We start from the raw sequence: 10,000 nt of genomic DNA, 5'->3' as shown, positions 1-10,000 counted from the left end.
CCCACCGGGGAGGTGTAGCCCTGCAGGCTGAGCGCTGGGAGCCGTCGGTCGTTCGGTCGGTCAGTCAGTGAGTGTGTGTGCTGAAGGGAGGCTCCAGCCCGGCGTCCGTCCCCACCGGGGAGGAGTAGGCCTGCTGACTGAGCGCTGGGAGCCGGGAGCCTTTCCTGCAGTCAGTCGGTCGGTCAGTGAGTGAGTGTGTGTGCTGAAGGGAAGCTCCAGCCCGGCGTCCGTCCCCACCGGGGAGGAGTAGGCCTGCTGACTGAGCGCTGGGAGCCGGGAGCCTTTCCTGCAGTCAGTCGGTCGGTCAGTGAGTGAGTGAGTGAGTGTGTGTGCTGAAGGGAAGCTCCAGCCCGGCGTCCGTCCCCACCGGGGAGGAGTAGGCCTGCTGACTGAGCGCTGGGAGCCGGGAGCCTTTCCTGCAGTCAGTCGGTCGGTCAGTGAGTGAGTGAGTGAGTGTGTGTGCTGAAGGGAAGCTCCAGCCCGGCGTCCGTCCCCACCGGGGAGGTGTAGCCCTGCAGGCTGAGCGCTGGGAGCCGTCGGTCGTTCGGTCGGTCAGTCAGTGAGTGTGTGTGCTGAAGGAAAGCTCCAGCCCGGAGCCCGCACCCACCGGGGAGGTGTAGCCCTGCAGGCTGAGCGCTGGGAGCCGTCGGTCGTTCGGTCGGTCAGTCAGTGAGTGTGTGTGCTGAAGGGAGGCTCCAGCCCGGCGTCCGTCCCCACCGGGGAGGAGTAGGCCTGCTGACTGAGCGCTGGGAGCCGGGAGCCTTTCCTGCAGTCAGTCGGTCGGTCAGTGAGTGAGTGTGTGTGCTGAAGGGAAGCTCCAGCCCGGCGTCCGTCCCCACCGGGGAGGAGTAGGCCTGCTGACTGAGCGCTGGGAGCCGGGAGCCTTTCCTGCAGTCAGTCGGTCGGTCAGTGAGTGAGTGAGTGAGTGTGTGTGCTGAAGGGAAGCTCCAGCCCGGCGTCCGTCCCCACCGGGGAGGAGTAGGCCTGCTGACTGAGCGCTGGGAGCCGGGAGCCTTTCCTGCAGTCAGTCGGTCGGTCAGTGAGTGAGTGAGTGAGTGTGTGTGCTGAAGGGAAGCTCCAGCCCGGCGTCCGTCCCCACCGGGGAGTTGTGCCCGGGCCCGGGCCTCCTGCCGACGGACCGTGTGGCGCATTGTCCCGACTGCTGACTTTCTCCAGCAAAAAGGCGGAGGTGCAGTACCGCCATTTCGCCACACGAGGGACGGAATGGCACCCAACTGCCCCCTGGTGTCGAAAAAGCGCAAGGGCACCCGGGCCGGTCCGCCCCAGGCAGCGGCCGAGATGCAGCACCGGGGGCCCGGCCTGCCTGCCCTGGAGGTCTGCTATCCAGCCCTGGAGGTCTGCCTCTTAGCCCTGGAGGTCTGCCTGCCTGCCCTGGAGGTCTGCCTGCCTGCCATCCAGCCCTGGAGGTCTGCTATCCTGCCCTGGAGGTCTGCTATCCAGCCCTGGTAGCAGCACTGCCTGCCCTGGAGGTCAGCCTGTTAGCCCTGGAGGTCTGCCTGCCTGCCCTGGCAGCAGCACTGCCTGCCCTGGAGGTCAGCCTGCCAGCCCTGGAGGTCTGCCTGTTAGCCCTGGAGGTCTGCTATCCAGCCCTGGAGGTCTGCCTGCCTGCCCTGGAGGTCTGCCTGCCTGCCCTGGAGGTCTGCCTGTTAGCCCTGGAGGTCTGCTATCCAGCCCTGGAGGTCTGCTATCCAGCCCTGGAGGTCTGCCTCTTAGCCCTGGAGGTCTGCCTGCCTGCCCTGGAGGTCTGCCTGCCTGCCATCCAGCCCTGGAGGTCTGCTATCCTGCCCTGGAGGTCTGCTATCCAGCCCTGGTAGCAGCACTGCCTGCCCTGGAGGTCAGCCTGTTAGCCCTGGAGGTCTGCCTGCCTGCCCTGGCAGCAGCACTGCCTGCCCTGGAGGTCAGCCTGCCAGCCCTGGAGGTCTGCCTGTTAGCCCTGGAGGTCTGCTATCCAGCCCTGGAGGTCTGCCTGCCTGCCCTGGAGGTCTGCCTGCCTGCCCTGGAGGTCTGCCTGTTAGCCCTGGAGGTCTGCTATCCAGCCCTGGAGGTCTGCTATCCAGCCCTGGTAGCAGCACTGCCTGCCCTGGAGGTCTGCTATCCAGCCCTGGAGGTCTGCCTGCCTGCCCTGGTAGCAGCACTGCCTGCCCTGGAGGTCTGCTATCCAGCCCTGGAGGTCTGCCTGCCTGCCTGCCAGCCCTGGAGGTCTGCTATCCAGCCCTGGAGGTCTGCCTGCCTGCCCTGGAGGTCTGCTATCCAGCCCTGGAGGTCTGCTATCCAGCCCTGGAGGTCTGCCTCTTAGCCCTGGAGGTCTGCCTGTTAGCCCTGGAGGTCTGCTATCCAGCCCTGGAGGTCTGCTATCCAGCCCTGGTAGCAGCACTGCCTGCCCTGGAGGTCTGCTATCCAGCCCTGGAGGTCTGCCTGCCTGCCCTGGTAGCAGCACTGCCTGCCCTGGAGGTCTGCTATCCAGCCCTGGAGGTCTGCCTGCCTGCCTGCCAGCCCTGGAGGTCTGCTATCCAGCCCTGGAGGTCTGCCTGCCTGCCCTGGAGGTCTGCTATCCAGCCCTGGAGGTCTGCTATCCAGCCCTGGTAGCAGCACTGCCTGCCCTGGAGGTCTGCTATCCAGCCCTGGAGGTCTGCCTGCCTGCCTGTTAGCCCTGGAGGTCAGCCTGTTAGCCCTGGAGGTCTGCCTGCCTGCCCTGGAGGTCTGCTATCCAGCCCTGGTAGCAGCACTGCCTGCCCTGGAGGTCTGCCTGCCTGCCCTGGAGGTCTGCCTGTTAGCCCTGGAGGTCTGCTATCCAGCCCTGGAGGTCTGCCTGCCTGCCCTGGAGGTCTGCCTGCCTGCCCTGGAGGTCTGCTATCCAGCCCTGGAGGTCTGCCTGCCTGCCTGTTAGCCCTGGAGGTCTGCCTGCCTGCCCTGGAGGTCTGCCTGCCTGCCTTCCAGCCCTGCCTGCCTGCCTGCCTGCCCTGGAGGTCAGCCTTCCAGCCCTGGCAGCACGGCCTACCAGCCTGCCAGCCTGCCCTCCCCAGCCACACAGCCCTGCCTGCCTGCCCTGGAGGTCAGCCTTCCAGCCCTGGAGGTCTGCCTGCCTGCCTTCCAGCCCTGCCTGCCTGCCTGCCTGCCTGCCCTGGAGGTCAGCCTTCCAGCCCTGGCAGCACGGCCTACCAGCCTGCCAGCCTGCCCTCCCCAGCCACACAGCCCTGCCTGCCTGCCCTGGAGGTCAGCCTTCCAGCCCTGGAGGTCTGCCTGCCTGCCTTCCAGCCCTGCCTGCCTGCCTGCCTGCCTGCCTGCCCTGGAGGTCAGCCTTCCAGCCCTGGCAGCACGGCCTACCAGCCTGCCAGCCTGCCCTCCCCAGCCACACAGCCCTGCCTGCCTGCCCTGGAGGTCAGCCTTCCAGCCCTGGAGGTCTGCCTGCCTGCCTTCCAGCCCTGCCTGCCTGCCTGCCTGCCCTGGAGGTCAGCCTTCCAGCCCTGGCAGCACGGCCTACCAGCCTGCCAGCCTGCCCTCCCCAGCCACACAGCCCTGCCTGCCTGCCCTGGAGGTCAGCCTTCCAGCCCTGGAGGTCTGCCTGCCTGCCTTCCAGCCCTGCCTGCCTGCCTGCCTGCCTGCCCTGGAGGTCAGCCTTCCAGCCCTGGCAGCACGGCCTACCAGCCTGCCAGCCTGCCCTCCCCAGCCACACAGCCCTGCCTGCCTGCCCTGGAGGTCAGCCTTCCAGCCCTGGAGGTCTGCCTGCCTGCCTTCCAGCCCTGCCTGCCTGCCTGCCTGCCTGCCTGCCCTGGAGGTCAGCCTTCCAGCCCTGGCAGCACGGCCTACCAGCCTGCCAGCCTGCCCTCCCCAGCCACACAGCCCTGCCTGCCTGCCCTGGAGGTCAGCCTTCCAGCCCTGGAGGTCTGCCTGCCTGCCTTCCAGCCCTGCCTGCCTGCCTGCCTGCCCTGGAGGTCAGCCTTCCAGCCCTGGCAGCACGGCCTACCAGCCTGCCAGCCTGCCCTCCCCAGCCACACAGCCCTGCCTGCCTGCCCTGGAGGTCAGCCTTCCAGCCCTGGAGGTCTGCCTGCCTGCCTTCCAGCCCTGCCTGCCTGCCTGCCTGCCCTGGAGGTCAGCCTGCCTGCCTGCTGCTGCTAGGCCGCTGCCCCGAGCCGCCGACCCCATCGACAGGAACACGAGAGAGTTTACAAGCGAGAGGAGGCCACATATTCGACACCTTTCGTGCTCGTTTTAGGGTCCTCTCCAGTCTGTTTGGACGTGTGTTATTCTGAATCTGCTGCTTTAACTCAAGGGATTCTGTCGTGATTGATGCCTTGTACTTCGCTGTATGTTTGCACTGGTGTTGTAAGTCGCCCTCTGTAAGATCATCATTTATTATCTGCCAAGAAATAAAGATCATCATAATGTTCCCCAACTTTCAGCTTCTGGGGAGTTTGTTCCAGAGTGTGACGACTCTCTCTCTATCACCATCTCTCTCTCTATCTCCATCTCTCTATCACCATCTCTCTCTCTCTATCTCTATCTCTCTATCACCATCTCTCTCTCTATCTCCATCTCTCTCTATCTCCATCTCTCTCTATCTCCATCTCTCTATCTCCACCTCTCTCTCCCTCTCCACCTCTCTCTCTCTATCTCTCCCTCTCTCTATCTCTCCCTCTCTCTATCTCTCCCTCTCTCTCACTGTGTGTGTGTGTGTGTGTGTGTGTGTGTGTACAGCAGTGTCCCTAGACGAGAGAGATATCCCTAGACGGGGAAATTACTTTCAAACTGCAGTACCGAAATGTGTCCGTTAGATGGCAGCATGCACCAAGGAATGAAGGAAAGTGCAAAACAAAATGAAAAGGCACATCGCCTGGGCGAAAAATAATCGTAACAAATCAACGGGGGCATTTCTCGGAAAACTAACACCGGGGCAGTGCTCAGGGGGGTCCCACCTCGTGGCCACCCGGTTTGGGGGGCCATCGGGGCCGGCTGAAGAATCGCCCATACTCTGCCATAGGCAGCCCACGGTCCATCCGATCAGAGCAATGCCGGGCGGCCGGCAACCTATGGATCATAACACATCAACGGAGGCATGATAAGAGCATCTTTTATTATCTGCCAAGAAATATAGACCATCACAATGTTCCCCAACTTTCAGCTTCTACCACATCGCTGGGGAGTTTATTCCACTGTGTGACTACTCTCTCTCTCTGTGTGTGTGTGTGTGTGTGTGTGTGTGTGTGTACAGCAGTGTCTCCGGTTTTCCTTTTGGAATGCCTTGAAGCCGGGGGGGCTTTGCACTCATGAGAACATAGGGTGTCCTTGCCCTCCTTTCGCAGCCCAGGGCATTGAGAGATCCCTAGACGGGGAAATTACTTTCAAACTGCAGTACCGAAATGTGTCCGTTAGATGGCAGCATGCACCAAGGAATGAAGGAAAGTGCAAAACAAAATGAAAAGGCACATCGCCTGGGCGAAAAATAATCATAACAAATCAACGGGGGCATTTCTCGGAAAACTAACACCGGGGCAGTGCTCAGGGGGGTCCCACCTCGTGGCCACCCGGTTTGGGGGGCGATCGGGGCCGGTTCCGAAAATCGCTAAATCTCCCATAGCCAGCCCACGCTCCATCCGATAGAGCACTGCCGGGCGGCCGGCCGGCAACTACGGATCATAACAAATCAACGGGGGCATTTCTCGGAAAACTAACACCGGGGCAGTGCTCAGGGGGGTCCCACCTCGTGGCCACCCGGTTTGGGGGGCGATCGGGGCCGGTTCCGAAAATCGCTAAATCTCCCATAGCCAGCCCACGCTCCATCCGATAGAGCACTGCCGGGCGGCCGGCCGGCAACTACGGATCATAACAAATCAACGGGGGCATTTCTCGGAAAACTAACACCGGGGCAGTGCTCAGGGGGGTCCCACCTCGTGGCCACCCGGTTTGGGGGGCGATCGGGGCCGGTTCCGAAAATCGCTAAATCTCCCATAGCCAGCCCACGCTCCATCCGATAGAGCACTGCCGGGCGGCCGGCCGGCAACTACGGATCATAACAAATCAACGGGGGCATTTCTCGGAAAACTAACACCGGGGCAGTGCTCAGGGGGGTCCCACCTCGTGGCCACCCGGTTTGGGGGGCGATCGGGGCCGGTTCCGAAAATCGCTAAATCTCCCATAGCCAGCCCACGCTCCATCCGATAGAGCACTGCCGGGCGGCCGGCCGGCAACTACGGATCATAACAAATCAACGGGGGCATTTCTCGGAAAACTAACACCGGGGCAGTGCTCAGGGGGGTCCCACCTCGTGGCCACCCGGTTTGGGGGGCGATCGGGGCCGGTTCCGAAAATCGCTAAATCTCCCATAGCCAGCCCACGCTCCATCCGATAGAGCACTGCCGGGCGGCCGGCCGGCAACTACGGATCATAACAAATCAACGGGGGCATTTCTCGGAAAACTAACACCGGGGCAGTGCTCAGGGGGGTCCCACCTCGTGGCCACCCGGTTTGGGGGGCGATCGGGGCCGGTTCCGAAAATCGCTAAATCTCCCATAGCCAGCCCACGCTCCATCCGATAGAGCAATGCCGGGCGGCCGGCCGGCAACTACGGATCATAACAAATCAACGGGGGCATTTCTCGGAAAACTAACACCGGGGCAGTGCTCAGGGGGGTCCCACCTCGTGGCCACCCGGGTCTGGGACCGATGGGAGCACTTTAAAATTTTCGAGTCAGGGGACCAGACGGCCGAGTGAAAAACTTTGAAAAATATTCTATCTCCTCACTCCCATTGACTTTACATTAGGGCGACCAGGCGGCCGGCGGAAAAAAAATCATAACAAATCAACGGGGGCATTTCTCCGAAAACTAACACCGGGGCAGTGCTCAGGGGGCTCCCAGCTATCAGCCACCCTATCCCGGGACCGATGGGAGCACTTTAAAATTTTCGAGTCAGGGGACCAGACGGCCGAGTGAAAAACTTTGAAAAATATTCTATCTCCTCACTCCCATTGACTTTACATTAGGGCGACCAGGCGGCCGGCGGAAAAAAAATCATAACAAATCAACGGGGGCATTTCTCCGAAAACTAACATCGGGGCAGTGCTCAGGGGGCTCCCAGCTATCAGCCACCCTATCCCGGGACCGATGGGAGCACTTTAAAATTTTCGAGTCAGGGGACCAGACGGCCGAGTGAAAAACTTTGAAAAATATTCTATCTCCTCACTCCCATTGACTTTACATTAGGGCGACCAGGCGGCCGGCGGAAAAAAAATCATAACAAATCAACGGGGGCATTTCTCCGAAAACTAACACCGGGGCAGTGCTCAGGGGGCTCCCAGCTATCAGCCACCCTATCCCGGGACCGATGGGAGCACTTTAAAATTTTCGAGTCAGGGGACCAGACGGCCGAGTGAAAAACTTTGAAAAATATTCTATCTCCTCACTCCCATTGACTTTACATTAGGGCGACCAGGCGGCCGGCGGAAAAAAAATCATAACAAATCAACGGGGGCATTTCTCCGAAAACTAACACCGGGGCAGTGCTCAGGGGGCTCCCAGCTATCAGCCCCCCGGGTCTGGGGGCATTGTTTTTCTTTTTAATCATTTTGAGCATTTCCCCCAGTTTAGAGATGTGTGCCCCTAGACAACCCATTGAGAATAACTATGAAATGTTCTGAAGTTTTGATTTTCAAATGTCGGTGAAAATTGAAAAACGTCATATATTCTTCAAAGGAAGCATGGGGCGATGGTAGGGAGAGTCCCCGCAGCGTGCCTCGGCGGCGATGGGAGCGTTTTCGATGTCCCCGTCCCCCCCCCCCCATAGGGATAGAAGGGGAGTTAGGTGACCAGGCGTCCCGGGTCCCAAAAATCGAAAAATTAATATAGAATGCTTTTTAATCCAGAAATAAAGTAGGGGGCAGTCCTGGTGAGAGTCCCAGCCACAGCCCCAGTGTGTTTTGGAGCCGTTTGGGGCCGGGTGAAAAACTTTGAAAAATATTCTATCTCCTCACTCCCATTGACTTTACATTAGGGCGACCAGGCGGCCGGCGGAAAAAAAATCATAACAAATCAACGGGGGCATTTCTCCGAAAACTAACACCGGGGCAGTGCTCAGGGGGCTCCCAGCTATCAGCCACCCTATCCCGGGACCGATGGGAGCACTTTAAAATTTTCGAGTCAGGGGACCAGACGGCCGAGTGAAAAACTTTGAAAAATATTCTATCTCCTCACTCCCATTGACTTTACATTAGGGCGACCAGGCGGCCGGCGGAAAAAAAATCATAACAAATCAACGGGGGCATTTCTCCGAAAACTAACACCGGGGCAGTGCTCAGGGGGCTCCCAGCTATCAGCCACCCTATCCCGGGACCGATGGGAGCACTTTAAAATTTTCGAGTCAGGGGACCAGACGGCCGAGTGAAAAACTTTGAAAAATATTCTATCTCCTCACTCCCATTGACTTTACATTAGGGCGACCAGGCGGCCGGCGGAAAAAAAATCATAACAAATCAACGGGGGCATTTCTCCGAAAACTAACACCGGGGCAGTGCTCAGGGGGCTCCCAGCTATCAGCCCCCCGGGTCTGGGGGCATTGTTTTTCTTTTTAATCATTTTGAGCATTTCCCCCAGTTTAGAGATGTGTGCCCCTAGACAACCCATTGAGAATAACTATGAAATGTTCTGAAGTTTTGATTTTCAAATGTCGGTGAAAATTGAAAAACGTCATATATTCTTCAAAGGAAGCATGGGGCGATGGTAGGGAGAGTCCCCGCAGCGTGCCTCGGCGGCGATGGGAGCGTTTTCGATGTCCCCGTCCCCCCCCCCCCATAGGGATAGAAGGGGAGTTAGGTGACCAGGCGTCCCGGGTCCCAAAAATCGAAAAATTAATATAGAATGCTTTTTAATCCAGAAATAAAGTAGGGGGCAGTCCTGGTGAGAGTCCCAGCCACAGCCCCAGTGTGTTTTGGAGCCGTTTGGGGCCGGGTGAAAAACTTTGAAAAATATTCTATCTCCTCACTCCCATTGACTTTACATTAGGGCGACCAGGCGGCCGGCGGAAAAAAAATCATAACAAATCAACGGGGGCATTTCTCCGAAAACTAACACCGGGGCAGTGCTCAGGGGGCTCCCAGCTATCAGCCCCCCGGGTCTGGGGGCATTGTTTTTCTTTTTAATCATTTTGAGCATTTCCCCCAGTTTAGAGATGTGTGCCCCTAGACAACCCATTGAGAATAACTATGAAATGTTCTGAAGTTTTGATTTTCAAATGTCGGTGAAAATTGAAAAACGTCATATATTCTTCAAAGGAAGCATGGGGCGATGGTAGGGAGAGTCCCCGCAGCGTGCCTCGGCGGCGATGGGAGCGTTTTCGATGTCCCCGTCCCCCCCCCCCCATAGGGATAGAAGGGGAGTTAGGTGACCAGGCGTCCCGGGTCCCAAAAATCGAAAAATTAATATAGAATGCTTTTTAATCCAGAAATAAAGTAGGGGGCAGTCCTGGTGAGAGTCCCAGCCACAGCCCCAGTGTGTTTTGGAGCCGTTTGGGGCCGGGTGAAAAACTTTGAAAAATATTCTATCTCCTCACTCCCATTGACTTTACATTAGGGCGACCAGGCGGCCGGCGGAAAAAAAATCATAACAAATCAACGGGGGCATTTCTCCGAAAACTAACACCGGGGCAGTGCTCAGGGGGCTCCCAGCTATCAGCCACCCTATCCCGGGACCGATGGGAGCACTTTAAAATTTTCGAGTCAGGGGACCAGACGGCCGAGTGAAAAACTTTGAAAAATATTCTATCTCCTCACTCCCATTGACTTTACATTAGGGCGACCAGGCGGCCGGCGGAAAAAAAATCATAACAAATCAACGGGGGCATTTCTCCGAAAACTAACACCGGGGCAGTGCTCAGGGGGCTCCCAGCTATCAGCCACCCTATCCCGGGACCGATGGGAGCACTTTAAAATTTTCGAGTTAGGGGACCAGGCGGCCGAGTGAAAAACTTAGAAAAATTTTCTATCTCCCCTA

Source organism: Amia ocellicauda, unplaced genomic scaffold (genome assembly GCF_036373705.1).
Source record: "Amia ocellicauda isolate fAmiCal2 unplaced genomic scaffold, fAmiCal2.hap1 HAP1_SCAFFOLD_98, whole genome shotgun sequence".
Lineage (NCBI taxonomy): Eukaryota > Metazoa > Chordata > Actinopteri > Amiiformes > Amiidae > Amia > Amia ocellicauda.
Note: the sequence above shows the minus strand (reverse complement) of the source record.